Genomic DNA, 18,808 nt, shown 5'->3' with positions numbered 1-18,808 from the left:
ACTTCTGGAAGCTTCTGCTCATTGTGATATCCGGGTCAGGAATGCCCTCCTTCCCTTCACCACCTAATCCTCCCCGCTCCATAGGAAGCACACACTCCTATCCAGACTCCATCTCCTCCAAGAAGCCTTCTCTGGCCCCCCAATTCCATCCAGACCCGTTTCAGCGCTGGAGGGATGCAGACGGGGGCGGGTCCAATTCCCCCGTGTCACAGATGAGGACACTGAGCCCCAGGGAGGGTGGGCCACACCCAGGATTACACACCAGCGGAACCAGGTCTAGGATCCAAACCCCGGCTGTGCTGGTCTTTCCAAGATGTCCTCCCTCCCCTGTCCTCGGCCCCGGTAACAGCTTCCAGACTAGCCGCGGCAGCTGACCACTGCGGGGCAGCGGCGGGCAGGTGGCGACCCGGAGCCTCGCTCCCCCGGACCGTCAGGGCTCCCGGCCTGGCCTGACTCCCCGGGCGGTCGGGAGTCGGGCCGCCCGCGCCCGAGCTCCGCTTGTCCCGGTCGCGTCGGGCTGGTGACCTTGGGCCGGCGCTCGGTTTCCTGCTGGACAATGCGGCCAGCAGCTGCCCGCGCGGCGGGCGCGAGCGAGGCCGTGTGCGTGCCCGGCACAAGCGCTGCCCGGCGCGGGCGGCCTGCGAGCTCGGCCGGGGCCCCGGCCCGTCCCGCTCCCGCTCCCGCCGCCCGGCCTCGCCCCGCGCCCGCGCCCCGCGCCGGGCCCTGAGGAGCGGCGCGGCCTGGGGCGGCCCCGGCGCCGCCCGCCCTGCGGCCCGCCCGCTGCACCGGCGCCGCGGGAGCCGAGCCGCCCGGAGGCCCGCGGCCGCCCCTCGCCCGCGCCGGGCCGCGCGCGCCTCACCTGGGCACCCCGAGACAGGCGAGGCGGGCCCGGCGCCCAACACCATGCCCGGCCGGCCGGCGGCGGCGAGACGCGGCCCCTCACGGCCGCACCGGCTCCGGGCGGCGGGACCGGAAGTGGCGGGGCGGGGACTCGGCGGCTTTCGCCCGAGGTGGCCGCGACCGCAGCGGGCGCTTTAAAAAAAACATTCAAAGCCCTGAAGAACTTTATTTGCAGCGCGATGCGCGAACAGCGGCCCGCGTCGGCGGGGCTGCGCCTCGCTCATTGGCCGAGGGCGCGGCTGGGCGGGGGCGGAACTCACGGCCCCCGCGCATTGGCGGGCGGCGGCCGGGGGCGGGGCCGCCCCTTGTGTTCTGCGCCTGCGCGCCCGCGGTCTCCGGGCTCTGCGCGGCGTTCGCCTCCATTCATTTGGCTGCGTTCTGGGCCTGTGCCTGCGGCTCCGAGGAGCTCGGCGCAGCGCCGGAACCGCCCACCTGGGCTGATGTGCCTGCTGAGTCCCCGGCACAGCGCCCGAGATGCAGAGGACCCGGCCGACCCCGCAGCGGGCAGTGCAGCCGGCGAGGGGGGCGGGGCGGGCAGACATGCTAGCAGCCACCAGCCCTCGCTGTGTTTGGCTGGGGCTGCAGAGCAGTGGGCGGGTCCTTTCTAGTTCTTGTCTTTAAAGTTTTTATTCCGTCTTTCATCTCTTACACTTTTGTGAAGTACTTTGAAAATTTGTTTCAAGTTCTGTTTCTGGCTTGTTGAGTGCCATTTCTCACGCCGATTTACGTGAGAAAGTGGTCACTTACGTGACTGGTCATCGGCGTAGGGCGGCGGCCAGGCCAGGCTCTGGGAGGCCATCTGAAAGATGAGATTCACCGCGGGGACCGGGAAGAAAGGGCAGAGGAGTTGTAATTTTATGCCCCAGAAGCCCCATCGAAAGGTTTTAAACAGTGGTGTGACGTTATCAAGTTTTCTTTCTGAAAGAGGCTTCTGGCCCTGAGTGAGCTGATGGGAGGAGAGACCGGTGAACACATTCATGGTGTTCCTTGCGTTTGGGGACGGTTGCCTCCTCTTCACCCAGCTAAGTTTTCCTTCACACTCCTAAGTTTCCCTAAGCTTGGGGACAGTCGGCTCCCCATGCCCCACTGCCTCTTCCTGCAGCTTTAGGTGTGTGGTTCTACCCACTTCGGATCAGGCCCCAGAGTTGGCAAAGCCCTGTGTGGTCACACAGGAGAGGAGCAGCCTTAGCGACCTGCGACACCACATCTCCAGGAAGCATTCCCAGGGCATGGTTGCAGGGGGCAGCCTTGAGGGGTGAGGTGGGTGCCGTCAACCCAGGGCTCCTCGTGGCACAGTCACAAGGATTCAGGACGCTAGACCCACTCTTGCAGTGAGGCACTGCTGCCCACGTTTGATACTTTGTGTAGCACCTATAGTTGGTGTTGCTCTAGGTACCTGACGTCTGCTGTGAGTGCTGTGGGCAAAATGCTACAGAACGCTTTTCTCTTTTTAAACTAGTTGCAAATGTGTATCCATTGGAGTTTATGTGAACATTGGAGTGAACAAGGCCGGAACGTGATCAGGAGCAGCCAGCCATGTTCTGAGCGTTTGTAACAGTCCAGGGTGGTGTCCGTGACCTGCATCTTGGGCTACAGCCTCTGGGACCACACTAGGGTCACCCAAACCTGTCAACCCGGCACGTCAAGGCAGTGCCACCTCCGGGTAGAACCCTCGCCCCTGCAACCACAGCTCTCTCTAGCTGGAGACTGGGGTGAAGAACCAGCATTCTGGTGACTCCTTCGCAAACCCTCAGGACCTAAGTCCTGCACCAGAACTCAGGAGTGCCACCACTTAGAGCAGATCAGGACCACTGCTTGCTCTGCTGGCATCAGGGTACCCCGCACAACCCTTTAAGAGGGCAGTAGAAGTCCTAAAAGCCTTCAAATCTTTTGACCCAGTAATTTCACTCTAAGGATTGGCTTGAGGAAGTAATCCAAACGCAGGAAAAGCCCTGGCACAAAAGTACCCATTGTGTTATGGAACTTAGAAGCAACCTGGCATCAGCGTTAGGGGAATGGTTAACTAAGTTACCGTTCGTTTACTTAACAGGAACCTTGGGCAGCCAATAAGCTCATCGTCGTGCAGATTCCATAAAACCACAAACATGCTTGTGAAATTAAGCGAAACAAGTAACATTCAAATTGTGTAAATTCAATGACTGCAATTCTGAAAAAGACAAATACATGGGCAGAGACTAGAAGTTAATGAAAAATGAATGTCATATTTGTGTCTGGGTGATAGGATCATGAGTAGGTTTTTCTTCTTTAAACTTTCATTTATTTTCTTTATACATCATCTTCACAGCAAACACAATGCAGAGGTCTCTTTCAAACACAATTGATCCTTAACTTAGAACACAGATCTCGTGTCAAAGTGATTTTAATGCTACTACTTGCTAGAGAATAAATATGGAGACACTTAAGCCTCCCCTGGACAGTTTTAGGTCACGTCCACATGGAGCAGAGCCGCCCCTCCGTGTGTTATATGTACAGCACATTCAGATCCATTCAATGAAATTCTGAACATATATTTTCACCAAGAAGATACAATCTGCCTCGTGCTAGTCCCTGGACACGAACTGCCAGGGAAAGCAGATGCCACCCACGCCCGAGAGGCCAGGAGAATGGTCTCGGCAGCACTGGAGCGGGGGATGGTGAAGAGTCAAAGATATCCACCCTCACCATTATTACTTAATATTCTTGAAGTGCTGGCTAACGCAGTAAGGCACACACCAGAAATAGATGGTTATTAGAAAGGACAAGGCAACGTGACCGTTATATAATAAGACAATGTGATCAGCTCCCTAGAATATCCAAGAGGCAACTGAAAACTGTAACAGAATAAGAGAGATGAACAAAGTGACTCGATTTAAAAAAAAAAAAATTGATAGATGTATTTTCCATACCAGCAACAGATTAGGAGTTATCAGGAAACTCGTTTCACAATAGGGGATGGGAAAGAAAGACAAAGCAAAATATTTAAATAACTTTAATGGCAAATAGGCAAGATCTGGGGTGTGAAAAATTAACAAAGAAAACCTCAATTAAAATTGGAGCTGGAGAGGCCTGTAGAGGCAGCTGTCACACCCTATTGGTCCTCATCGATTACCCCAAATGCGAAAAGAGGGGACCTTGCATCTCCGACAGGAAGTTTGTTGTCTAGCTTACTACCCCTGCGGGAGGAAGATTCTCTTCTCAACCAGCAACAAGCCCAGCCAATGGAAAACACCGCGGCTCAGCCAATGAGAAGCCGTCATCACCCCGTCATTCCTCCAATGAACGTTCACTTTTCTTTCATTGATGATTTCCTTGCCCTAGACTGCTTTATGTAGAGGTCTTCCATTCTGTGGGACTCCTCGGAGTATCTCTCTGCTTGCTAGATGAGCCGCCGCCCAATTTATGAATCCTTTAAGAAAGCCAATTAAATCTTCAAATTCACTCAGCTGAATTGTTTTAACAGGTCCAAGAAAATTACGAACTTTATGTCCCTCAAAATGTACGTGGCAAAGTTACAAATACACACGGCAGATGAGCTTGGAGCCCACATCATACAAAAGGACCAGCCAAGAAACAGCCAGCAGGGGAGAGTGGGACCTGAGCCCCAGGAAGGCCCCAGGCTGGCCTCTGCAGAACAGCTCAGAGGCCACGTGGGATGTCAGGTAGGGAACAGGTGAAAATACCCCCCTGTCACTGCTGTATTTTCAGCAGCAACCGTCTGGAAGCCACTAAACTCTCTCCCCCATGGCCCTGGGAGAATAAAGGATGGGACTCACGGAGTGGGTCTGGGCAGCTGCTCACAAGACGATGCAGACGTACACCTCCTGGCACAAAAAAAGTGCTCTCGACCTTAAAGTCCATTGGAGACAATAGTTCAGAGAGACGAGGGCTTCCCCTTAGCTGAGTTGCTGGGGAGCCAGTTTCTTGCAGGAAACGAATATACCTCCTTTCCTCTTGGGGCCCGTAATTGATGATCCTTTCCTGTTGACAGTCCTGTTGGGGCCTGTAATTGACAATTCTTCCTGTAACAGGCAGTGAACTGTGTGAGAGCTCCCCCTCTTGGCCTCCCGTCTCCATTTCAGTGAGCTTTCAACCCCTTTATTAATTTTCACAGAGCCCGGCATTTATCACAAAATGGAAAAATGGGTAGCAAGATGGTATGAACAGTATATTGGTGCTTGCATAAAAATAGTCTGTTTAGATAGAGATAAGTTTCCAAACTATTAGAAAATATTTACAAGCATACCGTACTAGTCGGCTAAGGCCGACAGAACAGAGTACAATACATTGGCTTAACTGACAGAAATGCACAGTGTCTCAGCTCTGAAGGCTGGAAGCCTGAGAGCAACATGTGGCAGAGTTGGTTCCAGATGGATCGCAGATCTGCATGTGAAAGGTAAAGCAATAAACTTGCAGAATGACGCACGCAATATTTTCTTCGGAGGGGGCAGAAACTCGATAAACAGAACACAAAAACACTACTTATAAAAGACAAAAAGGGTACATCGGACTACATTAAAATTGAGAATTTCTCTTGAAATGACACCATTAAGACAGTAAAAAGACAAGCCATAGGCTGGAAGAAGATATTTGCAGTACGTATCTCCCACGAAGGATTCACATCCAGAACCTCTGAAGACTGTAAATCTACAAGAGAAGGCAGAGATTCCACAGTAAAAACAGCCAAAGACCCAGGCAGGCCCCACACAGAAGAGGGGCTGCGAACGGCAGGAGACACATGAAAGGCACGCCTCCTAGTCACTGGGGGACCACGGCCCGACTTCTCTGGACACCCGTCAGGATGGCTGCAATGAGGGGGAGGAGAAATCGGGTTAAAGCGCCTGCGACTCTCGCACGCCGCCGACGGGGGCGGAAATCGGTGCATCAGCTTCGGCGTCCCCCAACGTCGACAGAGGCTCGCCTTACAACCCGCAATTCCACACCTGGGGACGTGTGTGTACACGGTCGCCGAAAGACAAAAAGGTACGCATGCCACGAGTTGGTTTTTTAACTTCATAACTCTGTTTTTGAAATCTCTGCCTATCGCCATACAGAGATCCACAGTATCGATTTGAATAGGTGCATGATGTTATTCCCGTGTGAGGACATTTCACAACCGTTTATCCAGTTTCCTATTGCAGGACATGTAGGTAGCTCCCAATTATTTGCTATTACAAATGGCGCTGCAGCTGACACTCTGGCAAAAGCAACCTGGGGCACAGGTAAGGAGTTCCTGAGAGGCCTGCCCCCCGAAGTAAAGCCATCGGCAGGTGGAGCACACACGTTTTCAGCTTTGCTAGAATTGCCAAATTGGTGTCTAGTGACAAGCAGCAGGTGACAGTGTGCATGTCCCCATACTCTCCTGGCCCTGGGTATGACACGGCCTCACACTGTGGCTCTAATGTGCATCTCCTTGAATTTATGCACCTCTTCTCATGCCCGCTGGCCTTTTAGAGTTTTCCTTCTGGGAATGGCCTCTACACCCTTTGCCCATTTTCCTACTGAGTTGTCATGTTCTGATTGATGTGTACCGGTTATCTATGCATTCTGGAACAAATCTTGTATCTAATACATAAGATATATTATACACGGTGCAAAATCTTCTCCTGGTCAGTGACTCGTTAACGCTTTTTGGTTTCTTTCGTCATGCAGAAGTTTTAAATGTTGATGTCAAATTCATCAGTCTTTTCTGAGTTGGGCTTTTTCTCTTTTGAGATTATAAAAGAAATTCTGTATTTCATCCGAATAGTTTTACAGTTTTTAATACTTGAGCATTTGATTCTTTAATTCAACCGGCATTTACTTTGGGGTATGTCAGCGGGCAGCAATCCAGCTGCATTGTTTTCTATACAGAAAACCAGTTGTTCTAATGGCATTTTACCCAGCCGTCGGCTCTTTCCCCACTGAGATGCCATGGCACGTCAGCCAGACGTCAGGTTCCCAAATGTGTCTGGGCCTGACTTGGACTCCGTTCTGTTCCGTGACCATTTCTCTTTCCTTCTGCCAAAGCACCTTGTTCTCACGATTATCGTTGTATAATAGAGCTTGATCTCAGGTCACGCGAATCCTTTTATTCCTCCCCAGAAATGCCTTAGCTATTCAAAGATCTTTCCTCTTCCATGTAAAGTTTAGCTTCAGTTTTTCTAGGGTTTTTTTTATTATTATTATTGCATTTGAATTCAATCATATACTTGATCCTAACTGAATTAACAGGTAATTTTCTTTGGATAAAAAGTTTTCTACTCAAGGGGAGATCCAGATTTTTGGGGTGACATGGAGTAAGGAACTCTGAAGTTCTTTCCTTCTAAAAAGCCACAAACGTTGAAAAAAACTGTCAGAGTCAACTTTCTTGGAACTCTGGAAATTTACCAAAGACTCATCATACCCCAGGAAGTGCACGTCAGAAGGAGCCACTGACTCTTAGTAAAAACATCCGCCTGGTGGGGTCCTAACTTACTCTAGTCCATCGCCTGCTCCCAGCCCTGCAGTAGCTTGAAAATACGAGACCGAACGCACAGACAACGCCAGACCACACATAAAAATAGGACTCCAACCCACGACTGTGGCAGCCTGCCGAGGACACTAGCCCCAGTGACCACGTGCAGCCAGGGCAGCCAGGCTGCTGTAAGTCACATCCGCAGGGAGCCAGGATGCTTTCTCTAGTGACAATCCGGGAAGTTAAACAACTGCTTTTGTAACAAAGGACACCAAGTGCCCAGGACTGGTGAGTATCTGACAGCGTCCCTAATTTCTGTCCCCGCTTCTAATTTAGGACCAACCAGAGAAAAGCAAATATGCGCCCCAGCCAGTCACATGGGACACCCACTTCCAGTTAGCACCCCCATACTTCCCCAGGCCCCCAGGTCCTGTCAGGGCACCTGAGCCTCCCTCTGTCCACCATGAAGCTGATTTTAACAGAGGAAGTTTAGGACAAAGAATTATTAGATTTTGATAAAAGATTGATCATAAAATACAGTAAAGCTGTGTGTGGTGCCGTGGGGCCCAGGGAGAGGGCCCAAGGACGGACAGACTTGGAGGGGCACCACCTCCCCAAGGCTGGGTTTGGGAGGAGTAGGTGCAGCCTCGTGGGTAGCGAAGAAGTCTGTTGGTCTATCCTGTCCAGCGAGCAGGAAGCCAGCTTCCAGGGTGCAGGCTGGGAACAGGCCACCAGCTGCGAATGTCCAGGCACAGGGGCACGCGGAGGGAGTGGTGGCCTGGTGGCAGTCCTCCAGGGTGCAGGTGGAAGCAGGCGAGCCATAGCCAGGGGCCAGGCGTGCAGGCGTGCAGAAGGAATCGGGCTGCTGGCACAGGTGGGAGACCTGGAGCACGTGGTGGCTGTGTCAGGATGACAGGACAGTTGTCACCAGGTCAGGCTGCAAGGCTGTTGAGGATCCATGGGCGCTGGGCGCAGGCTGGGGACAGAGCATCACCAGTGTTACCCTCCCCACCCACCCACACACAGCCCCGTCCATAGCAGAAGAGCCCTCTGCTGGGCATGTCCCCATGGCGCCCTCTGCTGCGAAAGCTTAGCACTGCGCTCACTGTGAGAGGACGGCCTTCCAGCAGCCCATCCATCCCGCACTGTGATGTCACCTTGCCAAACGGTGGATGTTCGGTTCTCCCAGGACCACCCTTGAGCTCTGCTCTGGGGTGCAGCTAGGTCACTTGGAAACAGTCTGATTCTCTTGGCTCTTGCTTTTACGGTTTGTTAGGTTGGACTGGGCAACCTAAGGTTAGGGCTGACAATTGCCACTACTGAGCAACGCCCCCGTGTATTCCATCCAGTGTCCTACGAGTCAGGGCTTTCCGGTTAGGCTGGGGGTGGAGGGGACAGGCACAATTCCCAGGCCGCGAGCTCCAGGCAGAGAGCTGCGGCCGCCGTGGGGCTCGGCTTGCTTGTCGCCCCCTCTCAGAGTACCGTCCTGTGCCGAACGGTATGCAGCTTCTTGAAAACGATTCTTTCATATAGTTTGTCTGGTTTTAGTTGTTGTCCCAGGTGACAGTGTAAACCTGGTCCCCGTAGCTACATCTTGGCCGGAATCGGGAGTCTCCAGAGATGCCCGTCAAACATCCAGATGGAGATACTGAGAAGACAGATGTGTGGCCGTGGAGTCCGGGGAGGGGACACAGGCTGGAAGGGCGAGCCTGGGAGTCTTCAGCAAATAGGTGGCATTAGATCTGTGAGAGCAACTGAGACATGGAGGAACGGGTGTGGGTCGGGAAGAGGACCGAGGACCCAGCCCAGGTCACTTCGGAGTTGAGAAGGGTCCAGCAGAGGAGACTGAGATGGAGGGGCCGGTGACACAGAAGAAACGAGAGGCTGTGACTCCGTGAAAGTGAGGAACTGCAGTCAAGTCTCCGACTAGTCACGTTAGATGACGTGGGAACTGGCCACTGGGTTTTGCAACAAGATAGTCATCGGTGTCCTTGAAGGAAGCTCTTCACGCCAGTGGTGGGGACGAAAGCCCACCTCACGTGGCTTCAGGGGAAAACAGGAGAAAGGGAGTTGGAGACAGTCAGTTTAGAAAAGGCTTTCACGGAATTTTGCCATAAAGGATAACGGAGAAATGGGGTAACCAGGGGGAGACCTGGGGGTGTCAGAGGAGGGTCATTTTAAGGGCAGGGGGTTTTACAGTTTATTGCTAGGCTGTCAGGAGCCAGCCGGTCAGACAGGAACATTGACGACTCCAGAGAGAGGTCGGGGATCATTGTATAAGTGACGTCCTTGACACGAGGGGGCGGAGCTTTAGGTAGGAGCACGGCCAGCTCGTCCACGGTGATGGTGATGGTGACGGTGACAGGGGAAGGCAGGGCGCACAGCACGTGCAGGAAGTGTGGGGGGCACGTGGACGTTCTCCTCAGTTTGTCAATGACATGGAAAGCCAGGCCGTCCACTGAGAGTGAGAAGAGGTGCTGGACATTGAGGAGGGGGAGGGGCGCGAGACGATGTGGGGTACAAGGGGAGCAGCGGGACAAGAAATCAAGAGCACCCCAAGAGGGAGCAGGGCTCCTAAGCGCCTCCCCGGGAGGCACGGACAGGCCCCCTCCTCTGCCAGGACGGCAGGCTGTACAGGACTGGGCACGTGGCCACACAGGATTCATTTCTTCTCTGAGGCTGACCCCAGGGCCGGCGGGACGAGGCCTTTACAGCCCTTCGCAGTACACTGTTCGCTGCTCTTCAGGCCGGGGCTGTGCATTTAGAGCTGGGAGCCATCCTTTCGCTGTGGGGCTTTGGGGCCCTGGTGTCTCGTCCCGCCTGAGGAGAGCGCAGGGTGGCTTCAAGTGATCCAGACTGCCAGGTGGTCACAGGCTGAGCTCCAGGAGCCACTCCAGGGACAAGGACCTAACATTTTCCTGGGGTGCTGCTACTTGCCGGTGCTTAGAACAAAGTATCCATCCAGCGCTGACTGGGTCTCAGCAGCCACAGGACAGGTGGCTCGACGTGACACGCTGCCCAGCATGTTGACTGCTCCAAGGAAGAGGATCGTTTTTGTGAAACCACTCCATCAGTTTCCAGGCATCTCTAAAACCTTTGATCTTAGACCACCCGCCTTGCAGCCGGCTCCACAGTCAGTTTTATTTACATTGTATCGGAATCACAGATGTTTCCATTTGACTAACCACAGGGACGCTGACGCTAAGACTGTGGCAGACGGGCAGACACTGTTTTTATCTTTTTTAAAATAAACGTTTTTATTTTTGAACAATTTTAGACTACGGAGCAGCTGCACAGAGAGGGAGGGGCTCCCACAAACCCCACCTTGAGGGTGTTAACACCTTAGGTTAGTGTGTCACACATGAGCCGATAGGGATACATGTTCTTACTGAGCCGATAGGGATACACGTTCTTACTGACTAAAGCTCATTCTTTATCCAGATGCCCTTCGTTTTCCCGGGATGGCCTTTTTATATTAAAGATCCCACCCAGGACACCACGCACGACGTTTAGTTGTCACGTCTCCTGAGGTGATTCTTGGCTGGGACAGCTTTTCGGAATGCTTGCTTTGGACGACCTCGACAGTTTTGTGCAGGACTGGTCGTGCATTTTGCAGAATGTCCCTCGAGTTGACTCTGTTTGATGTTTTTTTCATGATTAGACAGGTTGTTTTTTGGGGCAAGAAGACGCCACGGGGGCGGGGGGAGGGGTGCGCCATTCTCAACACATCATATTCAGAATACATATCATCAATATGATCTGCCTCTGATGATGTTAACCGATTATCCGGCTGAGCTGGGGTTTCCAGGCTTCTCTACTGTAAAGTTATTTTTATTTTTACCAGCAGTTGTCTTTTATTTGCAGTGAAAGAAATTAAGATAGAATTCATGTAACATAAAAGTCACCATTTTAAAGTATCCAATTCAATTGCTTTTACTATATTCCCAATTTTGTGCAGCTATCACCCCTGCCTGATTCGGGAACACTTTCTTTATCACCCCCAAAAGAAGCCGGACCTGTTAGCAGCCACTTCCCATCCCCCTTCCCACCAGTTCGGAGACTGTATGCCAAAATGAGTGTTAAAAATGACCTGAATGGTGAGAATTAAGGCTTATTTGTTTATTTTGTTTGACCTGTCATTTCTACAATGCAGTTACTTCTACGCCTAAGAGGAGTTATGTTTAAATAGCGTTTGACATGCCAATAAGAAATAGAGGAAAACTGCTAACAAGTTAAATGCCTGGCAGCGGAAGCTTGGCTGGGAAGTTGGCTGAGCTTTCAGTCACGACGGATCAACGCCAGGAGCACCCCCCACGCGCCCCCCACGCGCCCCCCACGCGCCTCCCACGCGCCCGCCCTGTTTTAAGCAGCAGGAATTTCTCCGGCCTTTCTGCGCTGTGCCTGTGAAGATGCCTTTAGTGAAAAAGAGAGGAAGTAGAGTCAGGGAGAGAAGGCCGCAGGCCGCCGAGTGGCGGGCCCTGTACCATGAGCTGGCGGGGCTGCCTCTGCCTCGGGCCGTCCTGGAGGCCTCCGACTCGCGAGCGCCCCCTGGCGGATGACTGAGCGCCTGCAGCAGGGTTTCTTCCCTGCCCACCAGCCACGCAGCTCCCGGGCAGACCGGCTGGGCTGCACCCCACTGTTTTTTCTAGATCCTGTCTGCCCTCTAAAGAGTCCAGTTGAGACCCAGCAGGTGGCAGCCAGGTGTCCCCCAGGCTGGCGAAGGGCAGGACAGGCACCCTTGGCTGCTTTTTTAAAAGGTAACTGTGAACTAAGAAAGTTCCCTCCCAAACCCGTCGACAGGAATTCACTGTTCTACTGGCACCAGTTTCAGAAGTTGCTTCTTTAAAATTGCAGATTGGGGGGTTGGGAAGAAAGAGGGTGCGGGAAAGGCAGTTCCTCCTGGCAACCTCGGGTTAGGGTGAGGGGCTGTGGGCCCATTACGATTTGGGGGCTGAACGAGACAGCAAGGGGCAATGGGCTGTGGGAGGGCCCGGGAGGTGCGGGGGGCTGTGGTGCTCTTTGAGCACAGCTGGCCCCCCCCGTTGCGGGGCCGAGCGGTCAGCCTTCCTGGGGGCACAGGAGGCTGAGAGAGAGTGAGGCTTGTGAAGCAGATGCAAGCCTTACCAACACTACCCACCCTCCGGTCAGCTCTGGGGAGAGGTGGAGTGGAAGGGACCCTGCCCACCCCCCAGTTTCTTCACTCCAGCAAGACTAGAGCTGCCCCTGAACCCGGTTGGCCCAGGAGAACCAGGGCACCGCATGGAGCTGCTGCGGCCTGGACGGGGTCCCTGAGTCGGGCTCCGTCGTAAGGCCGCTGTGCGGGGCGGCACACCGGGGCAGAGTGGCCCAGAAGGGCCTGGGCGGGAGGGCCGAGCGTCCTGCAGAGGGAAGCCCACCGGGACTCAGGGCGCCGGAGTTGCAAACTCCTTGCGGTGACCTGCCTGATGCACGCACAGCGGGAGGCTACTGCCTCACCTCTCTGGAACCCCCATTCCGAGTGCCCTCCGGTCTCCTGGACCGAGGGAGGCGGCTTGGGCGAGTGAAGGCCCTGGCTTTACATCCCGGCTCCAGCACCCACCCTGGGGACCCCCGGGCATGTTGCCACCTCTCTGTGCCTCAGTCCCCTTATCTGTAAAGCAGACATCCCTCCCAGCTGCCGAGGGCCACGGGAGCAGGGGCGAGTCACGTGGGCACCCCCGGGAGTGGCTAGGTACACTTTGCTTCTTGTTTTCTCCCGGCCTGGCCCCTGTGCGTGGCCAGCAACGCTGTGCCCTCGGAAGCGGGCGGGGGTCCCTCTCCCTCCCTCGCCCTGCGCTCCCACTGTGTGCGGCAGGCTGATGCCCCGGGCACCTCTCTGGAACATTCCCTAACGCCTTCTACTGTGCCCTGCCCCCCTCCCCCCGCAGGGTTGGCCCAATTAACTCAAGTATCTCTTTCTCTTCCTCTTCCCTCAGCCCTTCATGTTCTTGTTCTATTTCTGGACAAAAAAAAAGAAGGAAGAAGAGGAGGAGGAGGAAGGGAAGGAGGAAGAGAAGGAGGAGGAGGGAGGGAGGAAGGAAGATTGTAGGAACACCGGTTATCAGGGGAGAAGAGAAATGTCCTTTTTTCAGAACATGAGACAAGATAAAAAGCCTGTGTCCCCGCGGTTGGTGACGGCTCAGGACCTCTCAGGAGCCCGTGCTGCACGTGACCTTCCCTCCCAGCCCCGGCCCGCCCCACAGGGATCTCGAATCCCTTTCACCAGCCCGAGGCGCTTCTGTGGCAATGGCCCTGCTCCGATGCGGTTCCTGCTGAATTCCACGGTGAATTCTAGCCCTTCAGTCTAAACTGGCTGCCGGACAAGCCACCCGCCGCCTGACTGGCGGTTCGCCGTTTGGGAGGGTGGGCTCACGTTAGGGCCGGCTGTGTCGTCTGCCCCATCCCTGTCCCCAGGCGGAAGCCCTCACTCTCATCTCTTCAGAAGGCGCCGACTCTGGAGACAGCGTCTTTGCCGAGGGCTTAAGTTATGGGGTGGGCCGTGGTCCCAGAAGACCGGTGTCCTTGTGCAAGAGCAGATCGGGACGCAGACGTGCACGGCAGGACCGTGGGCGGACGCGCCGCTGTGCTTCGAGCCGCCGTCCGCGGGGCTTCGCGCTGGCGGCTCCGGCCCGGAGCTCCGCTCTGCCCTGGAGTCGGAGGGAACCCGGGGCCGGCACCGGGCTGTTTCCTGTTGCCGTCGACTCCGCGTCTCCCGCCTCTTCCCTTCGCCCCCCGCCCTCCGCCCTCCGTGGAGCTGGGGGCCACACCGCGAGGCGGACGCGGAACCCCGGCCCGCGCGTCCGTGCACACCGGCCACCGGGGCCAGGCCCGTGACCGCGCGCCATCATGGCCCCGTCAGCGGCGGTCGAGTCGGGCACGGTGCCCAGGCCTCCTCCACCTCCGCGACCCCCGCAGCGCCCCTGCCGCCCCCTTCGCAGGCGTCGCAGGCGCGGAACCGAGGCCCAGGAGAGCAGCCGCCTCGCCGCCTTCACCGGGCAGAGCTGGGCGGCGGTCCGGTCCCAGGCGGTTCACGGCCGTCACGTCCATGCGACAGCCGTTTTCCTTGTTAAACGTGGACCTGTTTCTTGTAAGGAGAGGGTGCTGGGTTGACCTCCTCGTGTGACCCTGGGTGGTCTGGGCAGGTGCTGGGGTGCAGCCACCATTGTGATGGGCCGCACTGAAGATGAAAAGCAGTCGCCACTGCCATGTACTGACGTAGCACCCCGCCCGCCCCCAGGAAGAGCCAGGGCAACATCCCGGCTCCTGGGGCCTTATGCCCGTTGAAAGGGAGAGCATCGGGATGGCCGTCCCCAGCCCTGGGCTTGTGGCCGGGATGGGCTTCGTGAGGAGGGATGGTTTTGGGGGTCGTATGGTAAACTGGTTTTCAAGGCGCCCCTGGTCTTTGTCCCTGAGGCACACGCATGACACCTGAGTAAGAACGGTGGCCTCGTGGCCCACTCAGCACGGCCCCGTGAAGAAGAAACCAAATCAGGTCCAGGTCCAGCTCCAAAGTAGCCTTGGAAAGCCCCGAAGGTCACTCCTAACCTGTCCTACGAGGGGCCACGGGGCAGTTTCGTTCACAGAAAAGACAGGTGTCTTAAGACTCTTTCTTCTCACTGTCTCAAAGCCCCCTGCACGTTCTCCTCCCACGTCCCCCCTTCACCCCCGCCCCCCAAACACACAGTCCCCTAGCAAGTGGCCTGCTCACTGGAGCTTAGACACCACTCCGTCCCCAGGAGGGGGCCAGTGACCGATGCGAGGCCATCTCTTCCAGGCACGTAGGGGTATCGGGGAGGCGAACGGGCTGCTTAAAGTCACGCAGCTGGAAAGGGGTCCAGTCGGACCCCACAAGTCGCGTCTAGCACTGGGACTCCGTGTCACGGCACCGGACAGCCTTCCGTCACCGGAAGGAACGTCCCAGCAACTGCGAGGTGGCGGCTCGATGCAAACCGGGGTGTGTTGTTACTGTTTCTGGGAAGACTACATCGCCTTCCCTCCTCTGATACGGCCAGGGGACGGCAGTCACACATGCACTCGTACCCACGCGGTCACACTCATACATGGCCCCAAGCTGAGATCATCCAGCGAGCCTGCTTTGCAATCTGCACCGTCCGATGAGCTCTCTGCCGAGAGAAGCTCCCCAGGCGCTCCTTAGGAGACCCTTCCCGGGGTCCTGGGCTTGATCTAACCGACGGGGACAGGGGGTGTTTCTGCCTTTTGCGCTTCAGTATAAACCATCCCGGCGGAGGCCGTCTTCGGCGGGAGATCCTGGGAAGAGGCATTTGCGGCTTTCGGTGCGTATTTCCGATTTGTCTGAGGGAACTGCTTCTTGTTTTCGGTGGACGAAGGAAATCCCATCTCCAGGGACTTGGGGTTTCCTCCGGAAGGAATGCCACGTCCCCAGTCGCTCGCTCTGCATTCCGCTGGGGGCCAGCTCCTTCGGTCCTGCGCTGTGCCCTCCCCCGTGTCCCCACCAGGGTGTCCTGTGAAGATGAGCCCAGCTCCGAGCAGCTTTTGGGCACGGAGGAGGTGCCATCCACAGAGCGGGTCCGTCCTGGGAGCTCATGAGCAGCGGGGGGTCTGGGGACAGCGTGTACCTGGCAGATTCCACTGGCCTGGTCCCTTTTCCTTGTCCTTTTTTGGGTTCTTTGACTTCGTTTTTTTGTTTTTTTCTCTGTAGATTTCCATGACAAAGCTCTGGAGAAAGGGCCACTTTCCCAGCTTGGGACACAGATAAAGCTGCTTGTCTTTATTTTTCAAATTAAAACTGTCGTCTGCTTCCCCAGCCAGCTGAGCGGAACCCCGGGCCCTCCCTGTGGGGCCTGTCCCTGGACAGTCAGAGAAGGTCCCAGAAAGCGAGCTGCTCCCACCCGGCCCGGGTCCCTCCTGCTCGGCGGGCGTCTCGGTGGCAGAAGCCTCAAGTCCTGCCGTTGAGCGAACATGGTGGGAACAGGGAGGGCGGCTGCTCGTGACGGTCCGCGGTCCACCTCTGGCCTTCCTTCACTTCCTTTACCTCTGGCCGGAGGAGCGCTGTGGCCTCCCGCTGACCCTGGGGCTGAGCGGTGCCCCTCGGGGACGGGCTGCAGCCTCCCGCCCTCTCCCCGCCCATCCCCCCACAGCGGACCCCGGAGACCCGCCCAGCGGAGCCCTGGCGCTCACTGCTCCTCGCCCACCTCGGCCTCCGCTCTGAGGCCGCCTGGCTGTCTGGCGTCGTTCCCGTGATCTTGGCGGGTGCTCGTCCTGTGACAGCGCTGGTCAGAGGCCTTCGGGCCTCCTGCTCTCTGCCCGTGCCTCCTCGGCGGACGCACCATGCCCAGTCCTCCGCATCTTCCAAACCCGTTTTCCTTTAAAAGCCAGTTGCCAACTCAGCACCCTCAGGCGGCGATAGTGGGGGAGGTGCCCCCACGGGCCAGGGCTGAGCTGGGGCCACCCAGTGAGGACAGGGCTAGGGTCCAGGACAGGGCCACCAGAGGCCTCACTTACCACGCGTGCACACATGCACGTACACAGACACAGACACACACATGCACGCACACAGACACAGACACACACATGCACGCACACAGACACAGACACACACATGCACGCACACAGACACAGTTCTGCCTGTGCCATGCCTGGACCTGGACCGCATGCGTGCACTGGACGGACTGCCCACATGCCACCACCTGAATCTGGGACCTGAATCTGGACCACACGTGCAGCCTGCCTGGATCTGGAACCGCAAGTCCTGAACCTGTCTGCCCGCCCACCTGATCCGGAACCTTCTGCCTTTACACTGAATCACCTGAGATACCTGAATCTGGGGAACAATGCCCAATGTGTGCCCACATGGACCTGAACATATGCCCTGAACACATAGACACCTGAACTTACCTGCATTCTGCGTGCACACTGAACTCCTGAACCACCACGTGGACCTACCTGAACATGGTGCTGAACCTGGGGAGACACACTACACAGTGCACCACAGGGGAACCACCCTGGTTCCACCACATGGACCCCGCCTGGTTTATGGGCCAAGTGCTGGACCTGGGGTGCACCCTGGACAGAGACCACCTGGACAGGACCTGCCTGGACATGGGCGGTGCTGAAACGCACTGAGACGCACCTTTCGTGCACACACTGGAACCTGCGATGCACACATGGATGAACCAGACACGAGAGACCACCACCAGGCGCACATGGACACACACGAACATAGATGTGCACAGACACTACAGAACTTATGCATGTGCTCACACGAACCTGCGCGTGCACGCATTGGACGAACACAGACACACAGAGACATACATGCTTTTGAACCGCATGCACACACATGGACGAACCACGAACACACAGACACACACTGAGCCACACACACAGACACACTGCCAACGGCGCACACCCAGGAAAGCAGCAAACCCTGCGAAAGCTGCTGTTGGGGGCGGTCTGTCTGTGGGAATGATATCACCCTACCCTTCACTGGGGACGAGGCATTTTTCCCGGGGGCTCCTGAGACACCTGGCCTTGTCCTAGCCTCTGACTGGCCGGGCGTTGGAAACAGCTTCTGCGGCAGGTAAATCACAGTTCTCCGCGTTGTCCCTCTCGTGGCCGTGCAACGGGGAGAACCGAGGTGTCACCGGCTCTTCGGTCCGCTGAGTGCACTAGGTTGGATCGTGTCCCCCAAATTCCTGTCCCCCCTGGAACCTCAGCATGTGGCCTATTTGGAAACAAGGCTTTGCAGATGCAGTCGGTTAAGTCAAAATGAAGCCACACTGGAGTGGGCAGGGCCCTGAACCTTATGAGATGACAAGTAGAGACGCCCAGAGACGACAGCTCAGGTCATGTGATGCAGCCACAAGCCACGCCAACAAAGACTTGTGGCTGGAAGAGGCAGGACCGGCCTCCCCTAGAGCCTCAGAGGGGCCTGGCCGCCATAGCCTTGATCTGGGGACTTCCCGCCTCTGGCAGTGCTGAGGGAATGAGGTCTGCTGTTTTTGGTGGCCTGGTTTGTGCCGATTTGTTAGAGGCAGCCTCGGGAAACTGATGCTTGGAGTTATCGTAGGAAGCCCTTCGTTTTTATGTGTGTGTGTGTTTATCTTCAAGTCCCAGTGTACTAATGTGACCAAAATTATGCTTCGGCTTGTTAATTAGGTGCCTTATTTGCTAGCCTTCCTTCCATTCTTTGCTCTCAGCCCTGTGACATGCAAATACTTGACTGTGAACCCAGACTGGACAGATAGCCCCCTGCTTAGGGCAGAGTTTTGCCCCATCCCAAAAAGACTGACCCCGTCTACTGACTGCTGTAGCCTGTTGAGGAAGAGGTCAAGTTCACGCATACTCAAATGCGCTTCCCAACGCACATTCAGAGCCAAGTGCTCAGAAGTCATCCACGACCGTCAAAACGTGCGAACAACCTGTGTTCACCGACAGACGAGAGGACAGCAGACTGTGGCCCATCCACACAGTGGAGCG

At 56.0% G+C, this 18,808-nt stretch overlaps 1 protein-coding gene across 5 annotated transcripts in view; it reads right to left on the bottom strand.

The window, feature by feature from the left end:
- Positions 1-1,017, bottom strand: part of UBE2F (ubiquitin conjugating enzyme E2 F (putative)) — a 48,485-nt gene extending 47,468 nt beyond the window's left edge. For all 5 annotated transcript variants that reach the window (XR_005652343.1, XM_039860617.1, XM_039860626.1 and 2 more), the window contains exon 1: positions 860-1,017. The gene's annotated coding sequence lies outside the window, so the exon portion shown is untranslated. The remainder of the gene's footprint in view (positions 1-859) is intronic.
- Between the last annotated feature and the right edge of the window lie 17,791 nt (positions 1,018-18,808).

The sequence above is a fragment of the Pteropus medius genome, unplaced genomic scaffold (genome assembly GCF_902729225.1).
Source record: "Pteropus medius unplaced genomic scaffold, Ma_sr-lr_union100, whole genome shotgun sequence".
Classification (NCBI taxonomy): domain Eukaryota; kingdom Metazoa; phylum Chordata; class Mammalia; order Chiroptera; family Pteropodidae; genus Pteropus; species Pteropus medius.
Note: the sequence above shows the minus strand (reverse complement) of the source record. Positions and strands in the feature narration are given on the sequence as shown.